We start from the raw sequence: 27,841 nt of genomic DNA, 5'->3' as shown, positions 1-27,841 counted from the left end.
TTTGTTTAATGTTGTTGTCTTAAGTATGTTACTTTATCATATGTATATATAGGATCTGGTACTGTCTGAAGTTTCTGAGGCCTTGTAAGGTATCCCTCTGGATATGAAAGAGGCTAATATAGTAGAAAGTGGGTGTCACTGACCTACACTGGAATCTCTGAAGATGCTGGCTTTGGAGTCTTGTGAATGTGGTCCCTAGACTAATTTAATTGGAAGTCCTCAACTTGGCTGTTAAAAAAAATCGCCCATGGACATTTAGGATGGCCAGTCTTCTTGCTAAGCTAATTACATGAGGATTTGGGGGTTGAGGACCAGGAATTAGTGTTTTTCAAATATGTTTAGATCTCAATAGTTAGTTAAGGTTGGCAGCCCTGGCCTTGGGGATGAAGATGGCAGTAAACAAGGAGATAATATGTGCAGGCCAATGGAGGGGAAGCCTGGGACTCAGGATGAATCACTTGCTTCTTAAAATGGGTCCCTTTGTGCTACTGCCCTGCATGTTCGGCCCTATCTTCAACTTTGAGGTGAAGCTTCAGATCCTCACATGAGGATCTGCACTTTGAAATTGCTAGCAAGATAGTGTATGGCCAGGTTCCAAGCCCGATAGGACAGCAACGTTAGTGACTTGGTGTTTAGGGTGCCAGTTGGGGCTTTTGACTTAAAATATTCCTATTCAAAATCTGGACCATGGACCAACAGCTTTGCAAGCATCTGGGAGCTTGTTATAAAGCTGGACTACAGAAGTGGACTTTGGGTGTGAGGCTTTGGATGCTTCATATATCAATTCTGCTGAGTTGCGTTATTAGGGGATTACATAGCCACCATGCTACCCCAAGGAGACGGAGCTCCTGTTATGTAAGAAAATGACATTGCGGTCATGTTTTCCTGTCTCTTTAGAGGCAAAACAGAGTTCACTTTCACTTTAAAAATATGACAAGATATTCTTTCCTTCTCAGTGTCCTTGAGGACCTAAGGAAGCCTCGTGTTAAATGTCGCACTGTGCTCCACATGGTCGCAGGCTCACTTCCCTCAGCATCCTTTCCTCCCTGGGCTCTTCTGTTACCCTAATTATCCTCTTACCATCTAATGCAACTTAACTGATGAAAAAACTCTTGCATAATAAAAAGAAAATTAGCTTGTATAGAAGTTCAGCAGATTGGAGCTTCAGAGTAAATGCTTTGGGATCTGAGCAACAGACAGAGTGAACAACATTGAAATTAATCTTGCAGAGGGGGAGTTATCAGTTTTATTAATCTTTTTAGACACATACAGCAAACTTCTAACTTCATGGATTTTCTTGGTAATTGTTTCTTTTCCATTTTGCCCCTTTATGCTTTCTTTCTTAGCTTCCCCTGCTCTCTGCCCTCTTTGGCTCTAAGATATGGCTTCCTTTCTATTTCTTGAGCTAGAATTGTAGAGTAGAGTTCCATCCTTTCTCCTTCCACATGAGCTAAAGCCCCACCTTTCCTACAGGCACTTCAGACGTCTCATTCTCTATGCTTTAGCAAGTTGTATTTTTATTTCAGTTCAGTGTAAGTTCCAATTCTATTTGCTTTCTTTTTCTGACCCATGTAGTTATTGAGAATGCCTGTTTTCAAATACTTAAGAATTTTCAAATATTCTGCTGGTTTTGATCAGCTTTGGTCCAAGAACATATTCTGCCTTACTTCAGTTACTTAAAGCTTTGGACCTTGTCTTATGACTTCATCTATAGGCCATGTCGGCAGAATCAATATGTAGTTAAGTATGTATTGTTTACTAGTTGAATATGGTGCGTTAAATGTGTGATTGTTTTACAATGATTAGTTGCATTGCTTAAATTCTCTGCTTTTCTATTTTGTTGCCTTTCTGCTTTCATCAGTAATAGAAAATATGTTACAGTCTTCACCTGCAATTTGAGGGGTGGACGACAGTAGCCTTGTTTATTCAATAGTTTCCAGCTACAATACTCTCAGTCCACATGTACTGAGAGAATTTACAGGCTACCTTATCTATTTTAAACAAATAAATGCCACTAAGAGGAGCAGACCTCTGCATAGCAACAGAGAAGGACCGTGTTAGCAACAATGGGAGTGGTAAACAAAAGGAAAGGACAGACTTGCCATTTCTCTCTTTCCTGCATTCTAATCTCACAGACGAATCAGTTTCCAAGTACTGAGTATCTGAAATAAAGATTTGCTTCTTCTATGGCTGATGACCTTTATCTCAAGTGTACGGGATGTTAATGAAAACTTAAGGTCATCAGAATGAGCAGGATATTAAAAAAAATCTAATCTCAATTAATCAATTATACAGGAGAACCTTTGCAATTGGTGCCTACGGTTAAATAAAAGGTGTGTGGTATAGTTACCACAAGGAGAAATACTTCTTTCATTTAGATTTTCAAATCTCTAAGAAGAAATTCTAGGGGACAGCAACAGTCATTAAAATCGGTAATTAAAAAAGTCAAATTCTAGAATCCGATTATGAAATTCTATATTACAGTGTCAAACCAAGTGTTTTGAAAATTACAAAGGCTGTCCAAACATACATGTTCATTATGGAGGCTGTCCAAACACGTGTTCATTTGGGAGGCTTTCTGAACACATGTGTACATCATGGAGGATATCCAAACACATGTGTTCATCATGGAATATGTCCAAACACACGTGTTGATTAGGGAAGTTGTCCAAACACACATGTTCATCATGGAGGATGTCCAAACACATGTGTTCTTACCTAAAGCAGTGAGTTATTTTGAAGCACTATCAAAAAAGACTGTGACTTTTCCAATTTCCATTTTTATTTTATCACAATTAAAGTATATTTATATATTACATCTTCATTTTTATGACTATAGGTGTCAGTCTAATAATTCCATAAATGAAAAAAAAGCTTTGAGTGGGGAAGAAAGCATTTAATTTTTAGGGGCATAAAGTTGAAAACTTTGAATTCCACTGCTCTAAATTACCAGCTAACTATTTGATTCGCCTCAGCATGAAAATACAGGCCATTGGGTTGCTGATGCATTTTTTGCTTTTCAGAAAATGAAAGTTTCCAAAGCCAGAAAATGCCAACTTTGAAAGACTTCCTTCGAGATGTTGTATGTATTTGTGATGTAGAAGATCTTCACCATTTCTGTCTAGATGATGCCAGGAAGTCATGTTTCACACATTGGTGAAACACAGATGGCTGGAATGTGCCCATTCTCGTAGCTCAACTAGTCATAGTACATCTCTGAGCTCTTGATTTTTTAAAGACTAACATGTAGGCTAACACAATCATAGGATACATATCTACAATATATGGTTTTTTCTCTTTCATATTTTTGGTACTTTGCTTTCTCCTAGTTATTTCCTCCTAAAGTCTATAACTGAAGCTTTTAATGTGGGGCTGGAACAATGACTCAGCATTAAGAGCTGCTCTTCCAGAAGGCCCCAGTTCAGTTCCCAGCTCACTGTTCTCTGTAACTCCCATTCCTTATGGATATGACACCTTTTGGCTTCTGTCACTGCATACAAGAGGTGCACAGATATACATGCATGCAAAACACTCATACACATAAAATATAATACATATATACTATATTTGAAAAGCGCTGGCTGTTCTTCCAGAGGACCTAGGTTTGGTTCCCACCATCCATATGATAGTGAGCTGAGAACCATCTTAAATTCCAGTTCCCAGGGAATCTTATGTCCTCTCTGGCCTCCTTAGACACTAGGCATGTACCTAGTGTACATACAGTGTTTAACATGTAGGTTAAACACCCATAACCATAAAAAAGTTTTTAAAATCAAAAAAATATTTAAAATGAAACTCTCACGTTCTGAATTCATCCAGCCTCAACAATTCATAACAAGGTAATATAAGACATTTCAACATAAAATTTTGTGTTGACATAAAACCAGACTTATAGCTGCATTATAAGATTAGACTAAACTAATCAAATACAGGAGTCATTATAAAGAAACAACAATAATGTTTAGCTGTGCTTATTTGATATAAAGATGACAAACACTATCCCAAATGATCAAATATTAAAACTTTGCATTAAAACATGATCATGAAATGTCTATATAGGATTCTTGCTGATTGCTTATCCCTGAGATAAAACAACCCTGCAATTCTCACCAGCTTTCTTTTTTTTCACTGCTGAAAAATATTGGGGTGCTGAATATTGGAGGGCTTTACACAGGGTAAGCAAACACTACCCCTGAATTTTACATTGGCTTTCCTCCTATATTCTGCCTTTCAGAATATTAGACAGCCTGGCACCTGCAGGTTTTGATCTTATTCTATTTTACACTGATGCCCTCATTTCCTTGTTTTATCCTAATTTTATTAGTTTGCAACATCACTACCAACCATAGTAGAGGCTGCACAATGTCAAATGTTTTACTTACATTTATTCTCTTATGTGCCCCAAGCAAAACACACACCAAACAACTAGTGTTTTCGCACTAAGCTGAAGAAATAACTCAAGGCCCTCCAAATAAGCTCATTTATATAAACGGACTTCAAGATGTCACCACAAGTGTGAATCACACAGCAAGGTCGAGCTCCGGGTCACTGGAGAACTTGACCTCCGGAGTCCGACACCCTGTCAACACCGTCCACAGGTCTGTAGAGTTCAAGCAGTTCAACCTTTTAAGTCTTTCAGTGGCACTCTAGAATTCTAAATTTAATGTCAGTTAGCACAGTATAAGATCATGCACAAACCAGCACACTGACTTATATAATACACTCTGATGAGGCCCCTACCAGGGAAGGCAGAAGCAATGCTAACTGAACACAGAATTAAGAACACTGTTGCTCTCAATTACTATGACTGTCCTGAGGTCCTTTTAATGAAGGTCTGTTTTAGAAGGAAAAAGACAAACAAATTAGGCTCAGCATTCCCACGAGGGAAAATCATTTGTATTTGCAGCAGGCCTGATAAATGGTGCTGTTCTTTAAAATACAGCCACAGCTAAAGGCAATTAAGGTAACAGGAATACAATGTAATGCTTGAGAAATGACTCCACGAAATGATTGGATAGCCACCTTAACGTGGTTTAAGGCAACTGTCTCATAAGATAACATGTCTACTCCTACACACCGATGTCACAGAAAATGACGATGGAACATATTTTTATTAATGTTTGAATCTAGAATTGTTGTGAGCTGCCATGTCTGTATATACAATCAAGCTGATTTCAAATTTTAAAATGTGCTAGGTTCCTCAGATCAATTATCCTTGATGAAATTCAGTCTGAAGAAGTCTCTTCCGAATTAATAAGGAAAGTCACAAAATCAAGGGTCCTGGGCTGAACTTATTTTTATAAATTTTTTTTATGCTGCTATTGCATTCAATAATTACATGCTAGCCAGCCCAAACCTTTGTAAAGTTTATCATGAAACAGACCAAAACTGGGCACAGAACCTACGCACCTAGAACCCCAGGACTTGGGCAAAGAACCTACACACCTAGAACCCTAGTACTTGGGGACTTGGTTCTAAAAATTGTGTTTTGAAGGCCAGTTCATGATACATAGTCAAACATGGCAGAAAGTGAGAGAAAGAGAGAAGGAGACAGAAGAAGAGAGACTAGGCACTTCACTCTGTTGAAGCCATACTTTACAGACTTTGACTGTCACAAGATTCCCCACCTCCAAGAGGTTTAGCACATCTCAGAGAAGACACCCTTATCTTCAAGCTTCTCTATGTCCACTGTCAAGTTTTCATTTATTTCTATTTTTTTCAAACAGGGCCTTAATGTATGTTAAACTCATCTCAAACTCACTAGGTAGCCAAGGGTGACCCTGAATTTCTGGTCTTCCTATTCTTCCCAAATAGCTGGGAGTCTATAGCTCAGGTACATTTTGAAAGAATATACATGTATGTGGAATGTGTGTGTGTGTTTGTGTGTGTACACGTGTGTGTGTGTGTGTGTGTGTGTGTGTGTGCGCGCGTGCATGCACATTGGGGCTGGTGATGATATCTATCTTTCAGGTATATTGAGACAAAGCATACGACATGATATCAAATCCAGAATTCCCTCACTTTACTGCTCACGTGGTTCACATGACCATATCCTGAGGCAAAACACATCTGGTTTAAGTTAAAAATCCCTGAAGTTGTCACCACCTCAACTCTGTTTCAGAAGTTCTAAGTTCAGCTTCCTGAGACTCAAGGCAAACCCTGAACTGTTAGTGCCTATAACATCTGAAAGCAAGTCATGCCCATTCAATACACTGACACAGGGCAAATGTTTCTATTCTAAGAGGAAAGTATGCGAGGGTACCAAGGAAAGATTAAACAAAAGCAAGACTGAAACCTAGTAGTGCAAACATGATTTCCTGTAGACACGTGCCCGCCATCGTGGGCACAAGGTGATGTGATATGAGCTCCCACTAGCTCAGGCAATGCATCACCTAGGGTCCTGTTACCTACAGCACACATGTCCTCCTTTTTGGGTAGACTCTATTCAGCAACAGCAGCTCTCTTCAGTAGTTATGCCATGCTCCCCACTTCTTTAACATCTGGGGGTCCCCTCTGAAGCTCAGGATTCACCTTCACAACTTTATGAGTCTACCCTAGCAGAGTTTCTATACCCATCGGATGCATGATGAACTTGGATTTCACTATGTGCATTTCAATTAGCATTCTGGGCGTCGGAATTATCATAAGAATCACTCATTAAATTCTGCTTACAACACTAAAGGATTCCTCTGACCATGATTCTAAAAGGTCTAAGAACCACACCATCAGGTTAGTTGTAGCGATGACCCTACTTCTCCACTCTTCAGTTTCTGTATTACTTTCATGTTGGGATCAGCTAATGAGATGTATTACAGGAAACTGCCTTATGGGGTGATGGAAGCTAAGAAGTCTCACGATCTGTGATTAACAAGCTAGAGATTTCAGTGAGCCAATGCGCAGTTCCAAAAAGAGTCTGATGGCCTGCAGGCCAGGGGGATCAAAGCAATAAGGTCTAGGCCAAAAGTCAGCAAGCTTGAGACTCAGGATGAGCCCGTGTTCCAGAGAGAGCCAGAGGCTGGTCTCTAACTAGAGATCAATTGCTCAGCTTCAACAGTCAGGAAAGAGGAGTTCCTTCACCTCATCCTTTCCATTCTTGCCAAATCTTCAGCTTCTTCATGGGAAGACAAACTGGTTCTCTCAACTTACAGATTCAGATATTAATATCATCTAGGCAGAGACCAACTAAGACACCCGAATAATATCTGATCGCATGTCTAGACACCCTGTGGGACAGTTAAGCGAGCAAACAAAATCAAGTATCACACGTGTCTTACTTAGATTTCTATAGCTGTGGTAAAAACACCATTACCAAAGCAATATAGAGAGGAAAGGGAGGCAAGGGTTTGTTTTAGCTTACAGTTTTACATTACAGCCCATCTCTGAGGGAAGTCAAGGCAGAAACTCAAACAGCGTAGAAACCTGGAGGTAGGCGTTGATGCAGCGACCATGGAGGAGTTCTGTTGACTGGCTTGGTCCTCATGGCTTGCTCAGTTTGCATGCTTATAAAACCCAGGATGCCCAGCCCAAGAGTGATGCTACCCACAACTGGCTGGGCCCTCGCACATGAGTTGCTAAGAAAAGATGGGGCTTGTCTACAGCTCAGTTTTATGGAGGCATTTTCTCAGCTGATGCTCACATCCTCTCAGATGACTCTAGCTTGTGTCAAGTTGACATAAAAATTGCCAGAAAACATGTGTATAGATAAGAAGAGGCCTCAATCCCTTTGCAGCTCTTCCCATCAAGATTTAGAATCTGTTCTGTCATCTCTTGAATGTGGGGTAGCATTCTGATTTCTTTGGATTATAGGGTGTGACAGAAGTGACCATTTGCTACTTTTGAGCACAGGCCATAAGAGGTCTGTAGATATCAGTTTCTGAAAATCTGGGCTAGACTGTTAGAGGTTGAGAGACATAGGGCCTGATCAATCCCACTGTCTCAGCTTCCAAACAGATAATGAAGTTATTCCTCAACCAGTCACCATGGTTATTGATGTAACAATACCTGGTTATTGACTTAAAGCATGAAGACTTGAGGTAGCCTATGACTCAGCTAAAACTCACGGACCCAATTATTTTAAATATGATGCCCGTGTTTCAGACTCTTTTCATACCATTTGAGGAGAGATAATCAAGTCTATTATGTAGTTTACAAAACTAAAACAGAAGTTTTTCCCCAGCCAATCGGCAATGAGTGGTCTTGAGAGACAGGGATCCGCAAGGGGACTTGACTCATTACTGCCACCCGAGGGCAGGCTAAGAGTTACAGAGATGTGCATGTAACCTTGTGTTGTGTGGTAAATCTCTGCACATGCATCACGGTAGAACCTGATGAGGGGCTGCAAACAGCATAGGGCTTCAAAGGCTGCAGTCCACTGCTTCAAACACTAGGAGAAGGAGAGGGATATCACAGGGATGGAGAGTCTCACAGAATAACCAAGTAGACAAGTCATTGCCCTCATGGCCAAGATGGCTGAGTTCAATCCTGGAAACCTACATAAGGCTTATAGGAGAGGAGAAAGCACACTTGCAAAAGTTGTTCTCTGACCGCCACGTACATGCCATGCTGTGCCACGACATACCATGTGTACTACCCCGCATTTCCATGTGAGGTAATATTCACAGGCTATGGGAAAGCAGTATGTGGGAATATCTTTGTGGGGGACCACCACTGAACCCCTTGCTATTTAATGATCCTTGATAGTGTGTCCAGCTGTGAGACACGTTGTAAAGAAGTGAATCTTTATCATCAAGGCAACTAACTCTCCTGGCCTTTTCAGTAGGTAGATTCATCCACCTGGCAAAATGAGAGGCTGTTATCATAATAAAGATCTTTACTTTGAGACCATAATAAAGATCTTTACTTTGAGAACACAAGATCAAACAGGGAGTCATCTGTGGGTCAGGCTTTTGATTTTTAGTCTTATGATGAGGATTCTTATGATCTGCCCAGAGCTGGATCTGGGCATGTGCTCACATCTACGAAAAGAGAACACTTTGTATTTGAGCGTTAACCATTTAGTGGCTGTCAAGTTCACCATTCAACCCCACAACCATGCCAAAGGGTCTTCATCCAGGGCTGCCGCCTGCTTTCCTTGGTTTTAGTCTTTGCAGCCTTGGCAATGTGATATACTTCAAAGTACAAGGATATGTAACTTCTCTAATGTATTACACTAGGTAACTTTCAGAATCAAGCATTACAGAATTTACTAAATACACTGGATTGTTCCCCATTTGCCCGAGTGAGGGTAAACAACTGTTCTGCTGGAATTTTAAGATGACTGAGTTTTATTACAGACAGTGATTATTTCTTTTCTGTAGATGTGGATCCACTTAAGTGCATCTGTATCATATCTGATCAGTATCTGATCAATAAAGTGTCTGATAAAAAGCCACATGCAAGGAAGACTTAGTGGGTTAGTTCAAAAGCTGGTGCTCATTTTTAGACACCTTGAAAATCATATTCAACTAAAATAATGGAAAAGCATTTATGAAGTTTATCTTTAAAATTTCATTAATCAACTGAGGGGGGCTGGAGAGATGATTCAACATTTGCTGCACTTGAAGATAACCCAAGTTCAATTCCCAGCACCCTCATGGTAGCTTACAACCATCTGTAACACTTATTATGGTCCCAGGCATGCATGCATACATATACATACATACATACACACAGAGGTAAAAATGCCCATACACATAAACTAAAATCAAATCTTTAAAATAAATGATTAGTTAATCACTTTTTAAAAATTAGGCAGATTTCAAGAAAAAAAAGAGTAATAAAAAATAAAAACAATTGGTGGTGTTTCATCAAGTTTGTCTGAGGTTAAGTCTTAAGGTCTTATGGCCTCATTCTTTTATGACAATCTGACTTTATATTTCTAATACTGAGACACTGTAAACTCAGGCAGAATAATCCAATAAGAAATAAAACTATCAGTTGGGAGTAGTGGTGCACACTTTTGATCCCAGTGCTTGGGAGGCAGCGGCAGGCAGATCTCTGCGAGTTTGAGGCCAGCCTGGTCTACAGAATAGTCCCAGGACAGCCAGTGCTCTATTATACAGAGAAAATCTGGCATGAAAATAACCAAAACAAAACAAAAAACAAATAATAAACTAACTAACTAAATAGCTAAATAAAAGTGTGGTCACAGAGAGAGGTTTAAATAAGAATTTGGCAAAAGAAGGATCACTACTGAAATCTGATGTAGCTATCCATCACCTAGCAGGGAGATGCGTGAGACCACAGTGGCATGACGTCCCTTGTATGTGACGATGCACTTGAACAGCTGGGAGAGACTGACTCTGCCGAGGCCTCCATCTGTGAAAAACAGCCTTGCTTCCTAAGGCTGTGCTTGAAGCTTACAGAGTTCTGGGACTCCCCGTGTTACCCAAGGGAAATCAGTGCTAAAAATATAAACCCTGCCAAGATATTCTGCTGCCTTCTGCACATGTTCCTTAAGTTTGTGAGTCAGAAGGTCATTACTACTGTGGCAAGATTGAGGGGTGGAGCCTAACACTAAGTGATTGATTTACCAAGGTGGGGACCTTCGGCACTGCAGGAATTTGTTAGTTACAAGGGTGGGCTTTTGGATTGACAGTCTACTCAGACCTTTCTTTCTATTTGCTTATTTGTCTTCACCTTCTGCCAAGTTGTCAGGCAGCACCAGCACAAAGACCTTTAGATGTTGCCCCGCTATGCTCAAAGACTTCCAAGGCACATTCAAAATTGTCCTAATCTGTATTCTTCTATGAAGGCAAGAGAAAGTGAACGATGGTATATAACGATAGCAGCCTCTGTATAAATACAGCTTTTTTGCTATATTTAACACACGGAGACATATTCAGTGTTTCTCACAAGACTTTAAATGTGCTTCAAGCTATGCAGTTTAGCTTTGTTGAGCAAAGGAATCTCCTCACTTCCAGAGGATGCACACAGTGAACCTAGGCCTCTTTTCTTATTAGCCTTTGTTTATAAGTCTCAGACAACTGAGACTATCTATAACCATAAAAAAAAACTTAGACGGATATTCACAAAACAATACAACAACAACAAAAACTTAACCACTTATCAAGGTCAGTCTGGCTTCATGATACTTTCTGGTAAAAGCACCCAAGTGGCATTGGATACTGTGAGAAGGGGAATCAGTGACATCCCAAAGTGGGATGTGGGAGACCCTGGGCTCTACTCACCAGCAGCAATGTTTTCTAAGCCACACCAAGATGCTCCTGAACCCAACAGCACAGAAAGACAGAGAGTGCGTAGTAAAAACAGGTGAGGAAGGACCAGGCTAGAGGAAACTTTAAAGTCTCAAAGTCTAAGCCCTTAGCTGTCTTCTTTGCACTAGGATGTTTACACAAATTACCACCTAGTGGCCAATGCACAGAACAGCGACGGTGACATCAATAGTCACACAGACTGAGCTGAGATTTATTTGCATTTGGGTCTGAACTTGATCCATGCCCAAGAAATCTTGGGCAGTAATCCCTGCATCTCAGGCTTTCCTTTAAAGTCAGTCATGCTTCAAGAAAATGCTGAGGAATTTGAGGATTAAATGAAATGTATTTCAGGAGACTTTCTCCAATATTTTATTAGAAAATTCCTTAAACACTTGCAACAGTTGAAGGAATTATAAATCAGACTTCAGCAGACTCACCGTGATATTCTACCATTGATAACTACTATGCCTTTGCATGTTAGCACATGTCTGCTTCATTCAATTTTTGGGTACATTTCCAAGGGATTTTCAGACAACAAAACTAATATCATAGCACATGGGTGATTGGTTGAGGTTTCTGATGATTAAAAAAGGCATTCTGCAAGTGCAGCATGATTCTGTGTCTCAAATTGAAATTCTCCTAGGTCTGGGTGAGACTACAGTGAGAATCAGCACAGGACAAAGCCATGTGTTGGATCTTAAACAACTACTTCTTTTTTATTGATTTTATTGAGCTATACATTTTTCTCTGCTCCCTTCCCTTCTTCTCCCCTCCCCTTCAGCACTCTCCCAAGTTCCCATGCTTCCAATTTACTCAGGAAATCTTGTCTTTTTCTACTTCCCATGTAGATTAGATCTATGTATGTCTCTCTTAGGGTCCTCATTGTTGTCTAGGCTCTCTGGGTTGTGATTTGTAGGCTGGTTTTCTTTGCTTTATTTCTAAAAACCACTTATGACTGAGTACATATGATATTTGTTTTTCTGGGTATGGATTAGTGGTGCAGGAGATTTGTCTGTATTCTGTCAATCATGTTTTAAATAAACGCTGATTGGCCAGGCAGGAAGTACAGGTGGGAAAACAAGACAGGAAGTAGAAATGATGCAATGAGAACAGGAGAAGTCTGGGAAGGAAGAAGTTGATTCCTCCCAGTCCTGCTCAGATTACCAAGGAAGCAGGATGTGATCTGCCAGCTGAAAAAAGTACCGAGCCATATGGTTAAAATAGATCAAAATAATAGGTTAATATAAGCTACAAGAGCTAATAAGTAGCCTGAGTTAATGGGCCAATAAGCTTTATAACTTATAGAGATCTCTGTGTGGTTTTCTTTGGTGTTTTCTGGCTGTGGGGTACTGGGTGGGACAGAAACCCCAAGCAAGCCTGCCCTCATGTTACAGAATGGCACCCAACGTGGGGCAGGGTACTGGACGGGACAGAAACCCCAACAAACTAGCCCCCTCATGTTACAGATTACCTCACTCAATATGATGTTTTCTAGATCCATGCATTTGCCTGCAAATTTCAAGATGTCATTATTTTTTTCCTGTTGTGTAGTACTCCATTGTATAAATGCACCACATTTTCCTTATCCATTCTTCAGTCAAGGGGCATTTAGGTTGTTTCCAGGTTCTGGCTATGACAAACAATGTTACTATGAACATAGTTGAGTACATGTCCTTGTGGTACGATTGAGCATCCTTTGGATATATACCCAAAAGTGGTATTGCTGGGTCTTGAGGAAGGTTGCTTCCTAATTTTCTGAGAAATTGCCATGCTGATATCCAAAGGGGCTGTACCACCAACTTGCATTCACATGAAAATAGATCAATATTTATTACCATGCACAAAACTCAATTTCAAATGGATTAAAGACCTCAACATAAAGCCAGCAACACTGAACCTCATAGAAGAGAAAGTGGGAAGTACACTTGAATGCATTGGCACAAGGAACCACTTCCTAAATATAACCCCAGCATCACAGACACTGAGAGAAACAATTAATAAATGGGACCTTCTGAAACTGAAAAGCTTCTGTAAAGCAAAGGACACAGTCAACAAGATGAAATGACAGCCTACAGAATGGGAAAAGATCTTCACCGACCCTATATCAGACAGAGGTCTGATCTCCAAAATATACAAGTAACTCAAGAAATTGGTCATCAAAAGAACAAATAATCCAATAAAAAAAATGGAGTACAGACCTAAACAGAGAACTCTCGACAGAGGAATCTAAAATGGCTGAAAGACACTTAAGGAAATGTTCACCATCCTTAGCCATGAGAGAAATGCAAATCAAAACAACTTTGAGATTCCATCTTATACTCATAAGAATGGCCATGATCAAAAACACTGATGACAACTTAATGCTGGAGAGGTTGTGGGGTGAAGGGAACACTCCTGCATTGTTGGTGGGAGCACACGCTGGTACAACTACTTCTAAATATAGGGAAAAATACTTGTAAGAGAGGGAGAAAGAGAAGTGTTTCTTCTCTTTCTCTTTCATTTGTTGATATTATTAAATCAGTTGGGTTGAATCCCCTAGGGCCCTTTATCATGGCATCATGATATTCATGAGCATAGAAGTTGGAATTCTAGGTCTGTTGAAATTCTCTAAAATAGCTCTATAGCATTTTTGATCAAATGAGTTGATGAATTTCTGGCTTGTATTTAAGTTTGGCCCAATAAAAGATGGCACATTCCTTAGTGGGGTCATCCTCATGAAATGGCAATAATGAGAGCTCCCACCGTAAAATAATCGTTCTTGTCTCCACCATTTTCTAAGAGAAAGTTAAAAAGACAATTGGCATTGCTGCCTAGAGGGCCCACTTATTTCCTTGTTTCAATATGCCAAATTCTGAGAGAATTTAATTTGACTTTGGACACTAGAGAAGATAGTGGCCTATACATAGAAATGAGCTATGGAGAATATCTAAAGGAATTGCAGAAAGACCGAGAAAGCAGACTCCATGAGGCCCTGGGTATGCATGATCAAAGCTACTTCCAACACTGCCTGGGACTCCATCTCAATCCATTACGAAAGTCTAAAATGCAAGTCTCTCGCAGAAAGCAAATCAGTATAACTGGAAACGTTCTCCTTTCATTTCATTTCCCTGCGTTACACCGAATATTCTCTATTAAAGCAATTTGTCACACTGCTACTTCCTTCCTTCAGCTCAAGGGTTGGCAAACTATCCTCGAGGGAGCCACACAGAAAATATTTTGACTGTGTAGGATGTATAGTCTCCGAGGCAACTGTTCAATTTGGTGTGGCAGATGCAAACACAGACAACACAGAAGGAAATGGGCATGCTTATGCTTAGTACAACTTATTTAAGGACCTTGAATTTTGTGTTTCAAGTTATTACATGTGTTCTAAAATATGCTTCTTTTGATCAGTTTCCAGTCATTTCAAAAGCCAAAACTCATTCTTTGTTCATATGGTTGTATAAAAACAGGAAGTAATCTGGGTTTGACTCTCTAGTATACTTTCTATGATGACGGAGATGATGTACATTGGCACAATCCAGTACCGTAGGCAGGAGTTACAGAGCTGGGGGGCATGGGAACAGAGATCACATGAAGGCAGAGGTGAATTTTAAACACTGTTTCATTGTTATTGAATCAAGTTTTAATACTGTCCATGGTTTATGTTGTATAATTTAACTGCGTAATCTTTTACTTTGACTTGAGAAAACTCTGGCCTACAAAGAAAAATCCTTCTTTTTGCAGAGTAAAGAGCACAGGCAGTGTTCCCACTGCAAAGAGCACATCTGTATGTACCCTTGCATGCACACTCTGGGTGAGATCCCAGGCATGGATTGCATACTGTGTGTGTTCCAGTCCACATCTGGGGCAAAGTGTTCCTGCTTGAGTACACACATTGTAGATGTTTATATTTCATCTATGAGGCCCAGTGAAAAATATAATTGAGAGGAAAAAAGTCCCTTGATAGGTGCTTTCTCTTCCTCTTTATTATCTATGCAAACACATTATAGGATGATGGAAACTATTATAAGGTATGAGGTGCTTTTGGTTAATCTCTGCAATGTCATACTTTGTAACTAAATGAAAATATACAACCCTAGATCATTTCAGATGAAATCTCCATCCAGAGGCAGTACTTCATGCTGAACTCACAGGTAAAGGCCAAGGCCAGAGAAGCTGCCTAGGCACACCAAAATCACAACATCAGGACCAATTTAATTTCTTTTGGGACAAGTATTTCCAGCAAAATGAATCATGACTCAAAAATATATCCAGCATGCTATGTCCAACAGTGCTTGCATGTATTCCTCTCCGGTGTCTAAACTTAGTTGTCTTTGGCAGTTCTGTAGTCTGCTGATAGAGGCCAACACCCTCTCAACCGCACATCCGGAAAGTCAGACAATTCTTTCACTCCTTCCTTCCTTGACACCTTGCAGGTAACTCGGCATGTGGTCCTGCCTCATGTGCCCCTCTCTGTCGTCACAATCCAGATTCAAATGGCTAATGGCTCTTGTTGCACCAAGAGAAGGGGTAAATCAATAGCTTGAAAGATTAACATGTGTGAATGGTTAAATGAATGCAAAGATTTTGAGAAAGCTTGAATAGCTTTCTGGTGGCACCTAAGAGGGCATAATGCCAAAGGCACATGCAAGCTCAAGCAGTTACCAGGAGGCTTCTCCTCCTCATACTGCCAGCTAATGCACAGGCTTTGTTGTCATCTTATCTCACACTGTCCATATGCCCTTAGATATGCTCATCCTTCTGTGTGGCATTCATTAATGTTCTCTCTATTCTCCTTGGGAACAAAACTGTCATGAAATCAATATTTGTAGCTATAATTTAGAGCCCCAATTATTATTTTAGTGAGGACCAGTTCTTCTAATCTATCTATGTATCTATCTATCTATCTATCTATCTATCTATCTATCTATCTATCTATCTATCATCTATCTATCTTCTCTCTATCATCTATCTATCTATCTATCTATCTATCTATCTATCTATCTATCTATCTATCTATCTATCATCTATCTATCTATCTATCATCTATCTATCTTCTCTCTATCTATCATCTATCTATCTATCTATCTATCTATCTATCTATCTATCTATCATCATCATTATTATCTATCTATCTATCTATCTATCTATCTATCTATCTATCTATCTACATACCTACTGATTTATTTACAGTGCTGTCACCTGAACTCAGTATCTTGTGCAAATTAGGCAAGCCATCTCCAGTCTTGAAACCCAGTTCTGATGGCTGTATGAAAACCCAGTGTCAACCTGACACACATCTCATTGTGTACTATTCTTTTTGTGTCCTTGAGACCAGATGTGGTTTCTATCACACACTTTTCCACATCCACTTCACATAATCTCACTTGCCCTGGATTTGTGAGCATGCAATAAAATGTATATTAAAAAAAATCAGAGACTGGGTCCATTCAGATAGTGGCATCCAAAAGAAAACACAGGACAAAGAAATTATAGGCAGCATTTAAATCTGTGCTGTGATGTCTTTGGTTTGATTTTGAAAGAGTTATTTTGGAACTGGGTACTATCCTGAGATCTTTGCTTATGAAGAGTCAGGAAAAGAAACAGGATATTACAAATTGATTGGTGGGTGTTTTATTACCACAGCATTCTGTAGGTCTCGGAATTTTTATTTCCTTCATATCTACTCGACATTTAGGAATCAAGATTTTCCACTGAAAAGGCAGACAACAGTAGGCATGGCGTGCTAATGTACTGCAAGCACCATCTGCAGATGGAGCATTTTTTGACACCCTCTTTAGCATTTTTCTTTATGTTGAAATGACTCATTATAACTGTACATATACAGTGCAAAGTAAACTCCCTCAGCCTGAGCTGCTATCTCGTTAAAGTCCCTCTGAGCTCTTCAGAAGGTACAGAAGACGTCAACTTCTTTGGTGTGCATCTCCAGCCTGCCACCTTCTGCCTGAGCTGTACCGAGACTGTACCTGCTCTCTGCCCCAAGATGACCCGAGATTTTCTCGTTTTATGGATGGAACTCAATTCTGCCAAATTTAGAGATTCTTTCAAACAATGGAAGGGACTTGGTATTTTCCTGCTTTCTTTCGTTTAGGGTGTACAATGGTATGAAAACACCATATCTGTGTCTGTTCCATCTAATCTCCACAAAGAATCATATCCCTTTATTCTTTTTTCCACGCACCTGGCCTATAATAGGCTCCCAAACAATTATATGGGATGCATTGATATTGTTTTAGCCTAAATACTTGATCAGTAGAGAGTTGACATGCTCTTTAAGTGTTTAAGGGTGCATTCCTGGTCCTCAGTGGCTTTGTAAGGTTGACAGTGATACCCATCACTTACTTGATAGCCCAAACTCGACGAATGGGTTTAGCATCTTATTGTCTTCCTAGTTGGAACTGTATCTATCCAGCAACCAGATTACCCATACCACGTAACACAAACAACACATTTTCATTTCTTTTTTTTTTTTTAAAAAACCCAGGTGCTGAATACTTTCATTAAGTATTAAACCACAGGCTGTTTGCCTGTAAATAGGTCACACATTGTGTTCAATGATCCTGACCTGTCATTTGCCGTCTGCCTACATACATCAATCTCAGATGGATACAAATATACCTCTAGAAAGAGACCCTGTGTCAATGTGTTGATACATAGAGCACAGACTCAGTATCTGTTCCCAGAATAACATTTTCAAAATCAAATCAAAGATATCACAGCACAGATTTAAAAGCTGGTTATAATTTCTGTGTCTAATATTTTCTTTGTCTGTTATTTGTGATTCTTCATATTAGAAATATTATTTGAGTTTTGTATATTTTTCTATGATCTCTGGATTTATAGGAATTATCCCCATACAAATACTAAACATATTAGCATAATGCATAGTCTATATCATAATATGATACTAATTATGTTTTATGTGTAACAAGAAAATGTAAATAGATCCATGCTCAACACAACCATATATGTGTGGTTTTTCTCATGTTGTGTTGGTCATGAATCCATTTACAGTTTCTTCATATTGATGCCCCACAGTCCTGGGACTGTGGATTGGAAGGACCATTTCTTTGTTGATCTCCAGTATTGATTCTGTCAAAAAGAGCTTACACTGTGTGCAATTCTCTATGTGTAATTTATTTGTGTCAGTGTTTAGCTTGCCAAGATCCCATAAGTAACTCTAATGTTACATAACAATTTATGATGCGTTTTAACATTTTGAAAGCTTCAAGTTACCTTAAAGTTCAGGACTGCCTCGGTAACTTTTAGACCTTTGCTTTCCCCCTTACATTTGGGAACCTACTTAGCACATGTTACAAGTGTTGAGATATTTTTCTTGGCATAGTATTTAATTTATAGATCAATTCAGATGAACTCCTTTTATGCTGTTGACTCTTTGTGTTCATAAGAATGTTACAATTGGCTTTGTTTAATGTTTGTTAGCTGTGCTACTTTTTTTTTTCAAAAAAATTTTTTTTTCAGTATTTTCTGCTACAATTATTACTGGACATAGCACATTTGCTAAGGCATTATAAAAATTAAAAGCTATTCTAATTGTTTGCTATTTATTTATGCAAATCTTACTGATTTGTGTATCCTTTCTAACATTCAGGATAGTTTCTAAGTGCTTATTAAAATAATTTTCTGTACACATTTTGAACTCACATGAACATCATTTACAAAGTCAATCTTAGTTCACCTAAAATCTAAATGCATTCTTCTCGCTTCTGATTCATTTCTTGCTGCACAGACAGGAGTGTCTGAAAGTAGAGACATTTGAGTCTATTGGGAGGGCTTTCATGAGGATTTGCCTGAATTAGTGGAGGTTTTCTTTTTTTATACACATGCATGAACAAATTCGTAAAATTTCAAATTGTGGATAATTGCTCAGGTGCTATCATGTGGTATCTTTTCCCCCCCAGTTTTCTTCATGTGTCAGTCACCAAGTGAAGTGTGTTAAACATTTTTAATGCAGAGATGAATGCATTAATGCCAGTGTTGGTATTTTGAGAGTACACAACACACACATACCATTTCAATTCTTATGTGCTCTTGGACAACTGGACATTTTGCCATTCTGTAGCCCTCTGCATTTATTTTGCCCTAAATCTATTTTACTTGACACGAGCAGAATTGAAGAGGCTTTCAGTTCAGTTTTTGACTGATAAATTCTTCTCTCATTTTGATATACAACTTTCCTAAACCTTCATACTCGAAACACATCCTTTTTGAGCAGCACAATGCTGAATTAAAAAAAAAGTTCAGCTGACAGTCTTTATTACTTATAAGCAGAACCTTGTGTGCATGCTGTCATCGCTAATGTGATGGGATTTGACTTCATCATCTCACTTCAAGTGTTTATTCTTCCCCATCTCTGCTTATCCCTTCCTTTCTCCTCTGGCTTCTATCGTCTTGTGCTTTTTAATCTCATATTTTTCTGCTCTGCAATTTACAACATTATAACGTTTTATTCTTTCAGTGGCATTGAACATTTCAATACTTGGTAGGTTACAGGCCAGTCGATATCTTTACACTCTTTATGAACAACACAGGGACTTAAGTTTTAATATCAAATTTCCTTGGAATAAAGCATTGCTTCACATTTAATTTCTATTACACAACCAGACAAAACCTCATTATTTTCTTACACAGTCACTGCTTGTTCAGGTTTTGGCTGCTAATGTACTTCTGGGGCATTGCTGTTCAGTTTTCTCTTTGCAGTTAGGTTATTTTTCCTCTGAATGTTTCCTTATTTAAGGTCTGTTGGAGGTAACCTCAGACTCCCTATTGTTCCTATGGTCCATCGCCTGTTTTTACTTGATGGGAGGGGGGGACGAGGCTTAAAAGTTTTCATTGCTTTCAGTTCTTAAGTGATATTTTGGGTTTCTGAAGTTTCAATAAGTTGTATTTGAGCATGGAATTTTTTAGAGAATGTACTTTGTTTACAATTGATTCTATGGATTTGTGTCTTCCATGAATTCTAAAGACTAAGTATTCAAACTGTCTCCTTCTTTCTGCTTCTCTCACCTCCTCTCAGTCAATCTGTTCTAACCCCTAACATCTCTCCTGTGTTTCTTCATGCCTTTGACATTCTTTTATATTATGATAATTTTACAGATCTCTGGAAGTTTACTAATTGTCACTCTGTGACTATAATGATACATCGAATTTTAAATAGAACTGCATTTGCAGGAAATCAATTTGTTTCCAGTCTGCTTCACCCTCATTCGAGTTCGTGACTCACGATGTCAATCTCCCACACACCTGTTTAGCTGTCTCTTAAAATTCCTACCTCTCGTCTTGAGGTGCTCAGTCTGCTGTCTGCTGTTTCGTTGGTTCTTGCTCAGGGACTGCCTTTTTACGGAGTGTGGTCACTTGGGTGAGATGATGTATCTTGGAAGTTTACTCACTCCAAGCAGTCTAAGGTGTGGCTTGAAGACGGGTTCCTTTATAAACGAATGGATTAATTGCACCAGCAGTTCTAAATGAGATACATGCAGACCAAGTACTGGAATGCAAAGTAGGATGAGTTCAGGCTTCCAGGTTCTGCAAGGAGCAGCTAGAATTCAGGACCTCTCAGGGAAAAACATCTTTCTCTTTGCAGTACATCATGCCTTGAATACAATATTTTCCTTAAATTCCTTATAATACAGTTGTTTTGTTTTTTAATTGATGCATGGTTAGAGACAATTGGCTCCTCAGGGTCCCAGTTTTAGGTGATGTGTCTTTTAATAGACACATCATGCTGGCTACATTTCCTATTCTTTCACCTCAACAAATACCATCAAGAGGGAGGCCAGCTAACCCTTCTCCCACGTTGTGGCTGCTGCTTGCAGTCAAGAGATACCCCCTCCGGACATCCCTTGCTTCTTTCCCTCTGTTGATCTGTTCAGACACATTTTAAGATGCGCTCTGAGCTTTATCTGTCTCTCTATATGTTTTCATAACCAAAATCATTTCCTGAAATGGTCCTTTAAGCACCACACAAAGTTAACGTTAGCTAGCATTCAGGCAGTTATGATTTTTATATGAAAAAATGTACAGACATTAGTTCAAAACCCATGCTTAGATCACATCAGCAACAGATGTGGAACTTTAGGCGGTGGGAAATGTGATGTTAGGAGTACTGCAGTGTCACTGTGACTCTCCTAAGAACCAATCAAGCTTGAAGGGCTCATTAGCAGAAACATGATGGCATCAAGGCATCATAACGGTGGCTTTTAGGCTGAATTGGAGTTCTGCAAAGCTAGAAATAGAAAGAGGCCACTTAAGAAGAAATGGATGCAGATGAACACCCAGAGAAAAGTTTAGGATTGCCAGCAGTCTCCCATTTTAAAGTAACTTGTACTAGTAATAGAATCTTTACATTAAATTAAGAGCATTTTAAACCATTCCGAAAATGAGTAAACGTATTATTTTTGGAAAAACAAGTCAACAATGAATACAGACAGAGAGCTGTACAGTACCCACGACCCCCTACCCCAATCTCAGCTCTCTTCCCTTGCTAACCATGTCTTCAGTTGGTGAGTAAACACCTCTGACTTCCCGATTTATTCATTCTTCTCTGTGTCGACGCAACCACACACAGACATCCTTTGTCTTGCATTTTGGTAACATGTATAAGTTGTTCGGCATTTCTTGTGTCTGGACGTGTTTTTAATCAACTCTTCTGCTTGACTGGCCACAGAACTCTCCAGTCAATCATTTCAGAAATTTGGAGATGGGTTTTGCTCCTCATAACTCCATATTAACTATAGAGAAGCTGACTCCATCCCGGCTTTCAACATATCACCCACGAACGGCTGTCTTTCTGGAAATGTTTGGACTATTCCTTGCTTGTGATATTGTAGCTTCTCTTGTTTGGGGCTTTAACAAGGATCTTTGTTGTTGTTGTTGCTGCTGTTATTTTATACTCACTTTGAATCTTGATAATTATTCTGTACCTGGAGTTGTAAAAGCAATTTCTCTCATATCTCAGTAATATTTGCAACCTTTGGGGTCCATCTTTGGACACCCTTCCCCCTAGTCTCCTGGGCATGTAGCTACATACTGTCATGTATCCATTTGTTTTTAATCATAATTATTTAGTAATCTCCTATACATAGTTGTCTCTCTTTTATCCTTTAACGATTTGCATTTCACTATCATTTTTGGAGAATCACTAAATATCACTTCTCAATAATCTATCCTATAGAAACACACAAGATTCTCTAAGAATATGTATAAAGGCTATACAATATGATCATATATTTTATGGTTTGCTTTATAATATAAATATATATACACATATAACCTTTTCTATTAAACAGATCTACAGATATTGTTGCGGCTGTAGACAGAATTTTTATTTTTATTTAAATTATATCTAGCAAGGAAGTGAATTACTTTGTATCATATATTTTCAGTGTTTTGTGACGGACAGATAAAACTTAAGTTGTCAGATATTTCTAGATCTTATTTCCCTCAGGTCACACACTGAAACTCACAGGACGGGAACATATTTGGGAAAAGAGAATGGTTGGGAGTGGGGATACGGTTTAGACAAGAGGGCTGGAAGACAGACCGCACGCCTGGCCCCACCACCCCACGAGTGGATCACTCTGGCCTCTTTCCATTTCTGCTAAATCAAAGGACAAGCTCTGCTTAGGTCAAACTCTGAATCTTTTATTGTAGTTTTCTATTTTAGGATTGCAAGCCTAGTAATACCTCCTTCATCTCTCCTTTAGATGACTATAAACAAAAATTACCCCAGGCCATCAGCAAACTTTTATGTCAATAAGAACACAGCAATAGTTCCAATACCAGACATGACCAAAAGTCCAATGGGGAAATTCTCTCTTAAGGAAAAGAGGTGAAGCTGAAGAAAGGCCACCTTTGCACCTGGGGAGAAAGGAGAGTTCAGCCCTCAGAGACACACAATCAAGTATTGAATGAAAAAGCTGCCCTTCCTCTCTGTGACTCTAAACTTGCCGCAGCTAAAAAGGAATAAAGGAAGGCACAGCGAAGAACCACCGGAACAAACAACGCTGGATGTGGAAATCATTCTCTGTGCAACAGGGAAGCAAAGGAAGATCTAAAGTAAAAGAGACAGAATGTGTAAAAGCTGGGCTTTGTACTCAGATAACTAGATTGGAGGCAGCTAGGCAGAAAGGCCCAGTGAGATGTGCCCAGTTGGTAATCTGCTTGCTAGTGTCATCTAGATGAATTGACAAATGTAAAAGGTACTGCATGTGGTACAGCATTCAAGGAGAGCAAGCGCTGACTACAATGGGATTTTGTTAATTATGTGTTCTGAGTACTAAAAGAGATGCTTTTTATCAGAGTTTGAGCAAAGCAACGAGCTGTCGTGCCTTTATGTCTACACACACATACATACACACACACACACACATACACACACACAAAATCAAACTTCTGTATTAAAGGGATCTGCATTTACGGATTCAACCAAGCATGGAATCATGGATCAGAAATGTTTGAAAGTGGGCTGGAGAGATGGCTCAGCAGTTAAGAGCACTGGTTGCTCTTTTAGAGGTCTTGAGTTCAATTCCCAGTAACCACATGGTGGCTTACAACCATCGCTAGTGGGATCTGATGCCTTCTCCTGGCAGAAAGGCATAAAAATAGAGTACTTGTACATAAAACAAATAAATCTTTTTTTTAAAAGAAACGTTTGAAAGAAAAATTGGACGTATGCTGACAATTGTTTAAATGTTTGCTCTAGTTATTAGTCTGTGAACAATGACAAGAACACCATCATAGCATGCACATTGCAGTGGCAATTAAAAAGGAGTCAGAAGGGACTCAAAGTACATAGAAGTATGGAAGACTATGCGCAGTTCTAACACCACATCCCTGTATATAAGATACACGAGAATCCACAGATTTCGGTACCTGTGGGTGGTCCTACCATCAGTTTCTCATGAATATTAATACTGAAATATCACTACATATTCAAGTGCAACCCTGTAGATGCATGGCTAGATGGATCGCTGCATGGATGGAGAGCTACTTATGAATTAACTGCCATTTATTACAAGTAATAAGAAAAAAAGTTTCTTCTACTTGTTCATAAGTAAGAATTTTAATTAGAAGATTAGATATCTAGGTGTTGGAAGTTTTAGTACACAGCCTTTAGGGTTTCAATTCTCTAAACTCTAATGCTTATGCAGAGGGCCTCCAAGGCCAAAATCCAGGCAAGGACCAAAGTACAACACACTTGAGGACACCATATGTTATTTTCTTTCCTGGAGTCTTGTAAAGTCTTACACAGCAGCTTTTGATCATGTTTCGGTGTCCACAGCAAGATTTAAATGCTACTTACAGATTCTAAATATGGCAAAGCTGTGGGGTAAGCTGTGAGCATCTAGGCACAGAGTTTAAGGGGAAAAAACATGTCTATAATTTCTAGTTGAGCTTAAGAGTAAGCCAAACCAGGGAAGAGGGAGTATGTATGGGCCGTGTGCAATGCTCTGCTGTTGACTGGACCCTGCTAGCGGCCATGCACTGTGTATATTCATCTCTTTCTAGAAGATATCTGCAGGAATATGACCACAAAATAGCCATCAAGAGTTAGTCCATTTTTTTCTAATAGAAATCTCCTATTTATTCATTTTTAAGATCTATCATCTACCTCCTAATGTTTTCTTTCTGACTGATGAGGGGGCTAATGTTTGTGTGTGCAGCATTTTATTTTAGAGCTGATACCATTAGGACAGTCTGAGTTTTTAAGTATGAAACAGTTTTTAACGATGCACGGGGTGGGGTGTATGTCAGCAATATATAGTATTTGCCTAGCATGCTCCTAGGTTCAGTACCGAGAATCACAAAACTAGAAGAAGAAAAAATTCTGACTTCAACTTAGCAAACGCAAGCCTTTTTAGCAATGAAAGAGACTGGTTTTCTACAAAGATGATATTTTAAGCCTTTTCTTAAAATGCTGCCAAACCTTTCTATGAAAGTACAAACAAATTAAAAGAGAGAACAAGAAAAGGCTGGTGCCGCCTCAGCCATATGCCTCTTGTTCCCGAGGGACCCAGCGTTCATGAAGCTGGTTGCTAGTCACCTCATTATAAACATCTATCTGTCACAGAGGTGTTGGAGCACGAGAGGACACGGTGTCTGGGAGATCTGAAATTAGGTTAGAAATCTCCCAGGTGACCAATTCCCTTTCAATCGACTCAAGTAGCTGGCTCCACCTGGCCTAGCCTCTGAGCCACCTGCCTGTGAAATGGCTGTGAGTTCAGTCTCAGCAGAGAGGTCCCTACAGCATACTCCCTGAAGATGCGAGGGCCACACATCCAGCGAAGGGACAGAGGTGTCCACCTACTTTCTATCTGCCAGAGGAAACAGACAATTTCCTGAGTTGCTTTGAAATTCTGCTCCCCACAGAACTGGTTTCCCCGGTTTCTTGTGTGAATCGGTGTCTTGAGCTAAAAACTGTCCCTCTCTTTTATTTTCTACCCCACACGGAGGGCAAGCCTATTAGAGAACTCAGGGTACCTACAAGGAAAAGCCATGCTATATATACTCTGACCTGCAAAACTTCTTTCTCTGTCCTCCCAGGGCCCAGCACCTCACTACTGGCCTAGGCTTCCCCAGGGCCTGACGTCAAGAAAGTGTCAGAATGCACTGTGTGAGTGAGTCTGTGGTCTGGCAGAACTGATATGGGTCACCAAGCTGTCACCAGGTCCCTTTTCGCTTTTTGCTAGGTTTCACCTAGCATGCTCAGAATGTCATTTTCTGTTACTGTGGCATACAAACTTCTCTGCCCTCCTGAGAAACAGGATAAGGAGAGCTACGAGCCAGTCCAGATTTTTCCAGAGAAAAAATACACAATGCCAGAGAGGCATACACAAAACCATACCTCCTACTCTGTTTTCTCCCTCCCCTTCTTCTTCCAAGTCTGCATCTGGAAGGCCCAGGCTTTCCTCATTCTCTCTCCCTTGTCCTTAGTTCCATTGTCTTTGAAATGGTAGTAAGATTAGTCTCTCAGGCCTGGCTTCTGGGCTGGAAGGCTCAAAGAGAATTCAGAGAAAACTCTTGCAGTCCTGTTTTTCAGAATGTAGATTCTATGACTGAGATTTTCTCCTTCGAAGCCCCATCCTTCCCTAGAAGAACTCCTCTTCACAGGTAAAGCTACAGCTTAAGGTGGGAAGAAAACCTGAGCCTATTATGTCAAAATGCTTTCCCTCTACTGGGAGGTGGAGTGGATTCTAGTGACTGAAACCAGAACCGGCAGCGTATTGGGTAGTGGGTGCCTCAGCAGGGCAGCCAGGCGGGTCCCATAGTCATGTTGTAGGAGATCGTGTTGTAATGATTATCACTAGAAGGCACTAAAGAGCATAAGAAAACAACTTAGTGTTCAAGTGGTGTCTTCAGGGGTGCCTATCCTATTTCACTAGAGTTTTGCGGTATGTTCACTAAAATATTGCTCATGGTGGTGGCGGGGGAGAAAATCATGCTACAGTCATGAAAATAGGTGAAAAATATTCTGTGGTCTTTTCTATGGCTATCATCTCCTTTAGTTCCTCATGTCAAAGTACACTCAACTATAAATTGCAAGTACTTCTTAACTTCTTGGAACTGGGTGTCCCTCAATTTCCTTTGCTTTCCCATTGTTTGTCTAAAACTTGGCTTCCTTCAGTTTAAACGTTCAGAGCATGTTAGACAAGCTATCTTTCATTTCTTGCCTCCTCCTGATCCAACAAGTATTATATAGACCCCATTTCTACTTTCTACTGACTGCTCAGAAACTATCAGTTACTGACAATCTCATAGTTACTGACACCAAGGGACAGTCTTCGGTGACTATAGTTTGAGTGAGTCACTCACTTTTCCAGAGCAGGAAATTTGGTCCCAGTGAGAGATGGGATACTTGGCAGTGACAGATTGACGGATTCGTGGGTTATCCCTGGGGTGGCGTTTTATACAAGCCACCTCTCTGCCAACCTGACTCAATCTTGTTATGTGAAGATTGCCTCAAGAGAGGTTCAGTGGGTGCTCAGCAGAAGCTAGTAGTGCATTCTGGGACTTCTTAGCCTTCAGGAGTGTCAGCCAAATAGACTATTTTCTGCATAAATGACCCACTCTTGGAGAGCACGTAGCAGCCACAGAAAGCACACAATGATTTCAGGCACGGTGGGCAGTTCCCATCATGCTGATGCACTGATTTTTACTATTGTTTCCCTATCTACTCTAGATTTTCCTCCTACCTTCTAGATCCTCCCTTTCTGTCTTTTCCTTCCTATTTTTCTTTTTTAAAACTAGATTTTTAATGTTATCTCTCTTTTTCAAAACACATAAAGGATTTTATATAAATTCAGGTAGATTTAGGGTTCCCCATCTCCCCTATCTCCACCAATGTTTTATATATGCAAATCTCACATGGAGATAGGGTGAAAATTTTACATCATTTAATGATTTCAGTGATTTCTGTTTGAACCCCTCCTCCTGTAACCTTACAATGTGCTGTCAAGACCCAAAAAGACATCAACAGGTTTCCACTTGGGACACAGAGTAGATCCAAAGAGCAGGGCCAAGATGAGGAAGCCAGCACCGTCAATCATTCTTAGGGAACTTTGAACAAGTCACTTTAACTTCCTGTTCCTTACACTGTAGAG

The 27,841-nt window shown here is 39.7% G+C and overlaps 1 protein-coding gene across 2 annotated transcripts in view; it reads right to left on the bottom strand.

The window, feature by feature from the left end:
• The window catches only part of Plcb1 (phospholipase C beta 1), a 678,563-nt gene that overhangs the window by 37,004 nt on the left and 613,718 nt on the right, over positions 1 to 27,841 (bottom strand). The gene's annotated exons all lie outside the window — the stretch shown is intronic.

Source organism: Microtus pennsylvanicus, chromosome 2 (genome assembly GCF_037038515.1).
Source record: "Microtus pennsylvanicus isolate mMicPen1 chromosome 2, mMicPen1.hap1, whole genome shotgun sequence".
NCBI classification, from domain to species: domain Eukaryota; kingdom Metazoa; phylum Chordata; class Mammalia; order Rodentia; family Cricetidae; genus Microtus; species Microtus pennsylvanicus.
The sequence above is the reverse complement of the archived record's forward strand: the minus strand, read 5'-3'. Positions and strand labels throughout refer to the sequence as shown.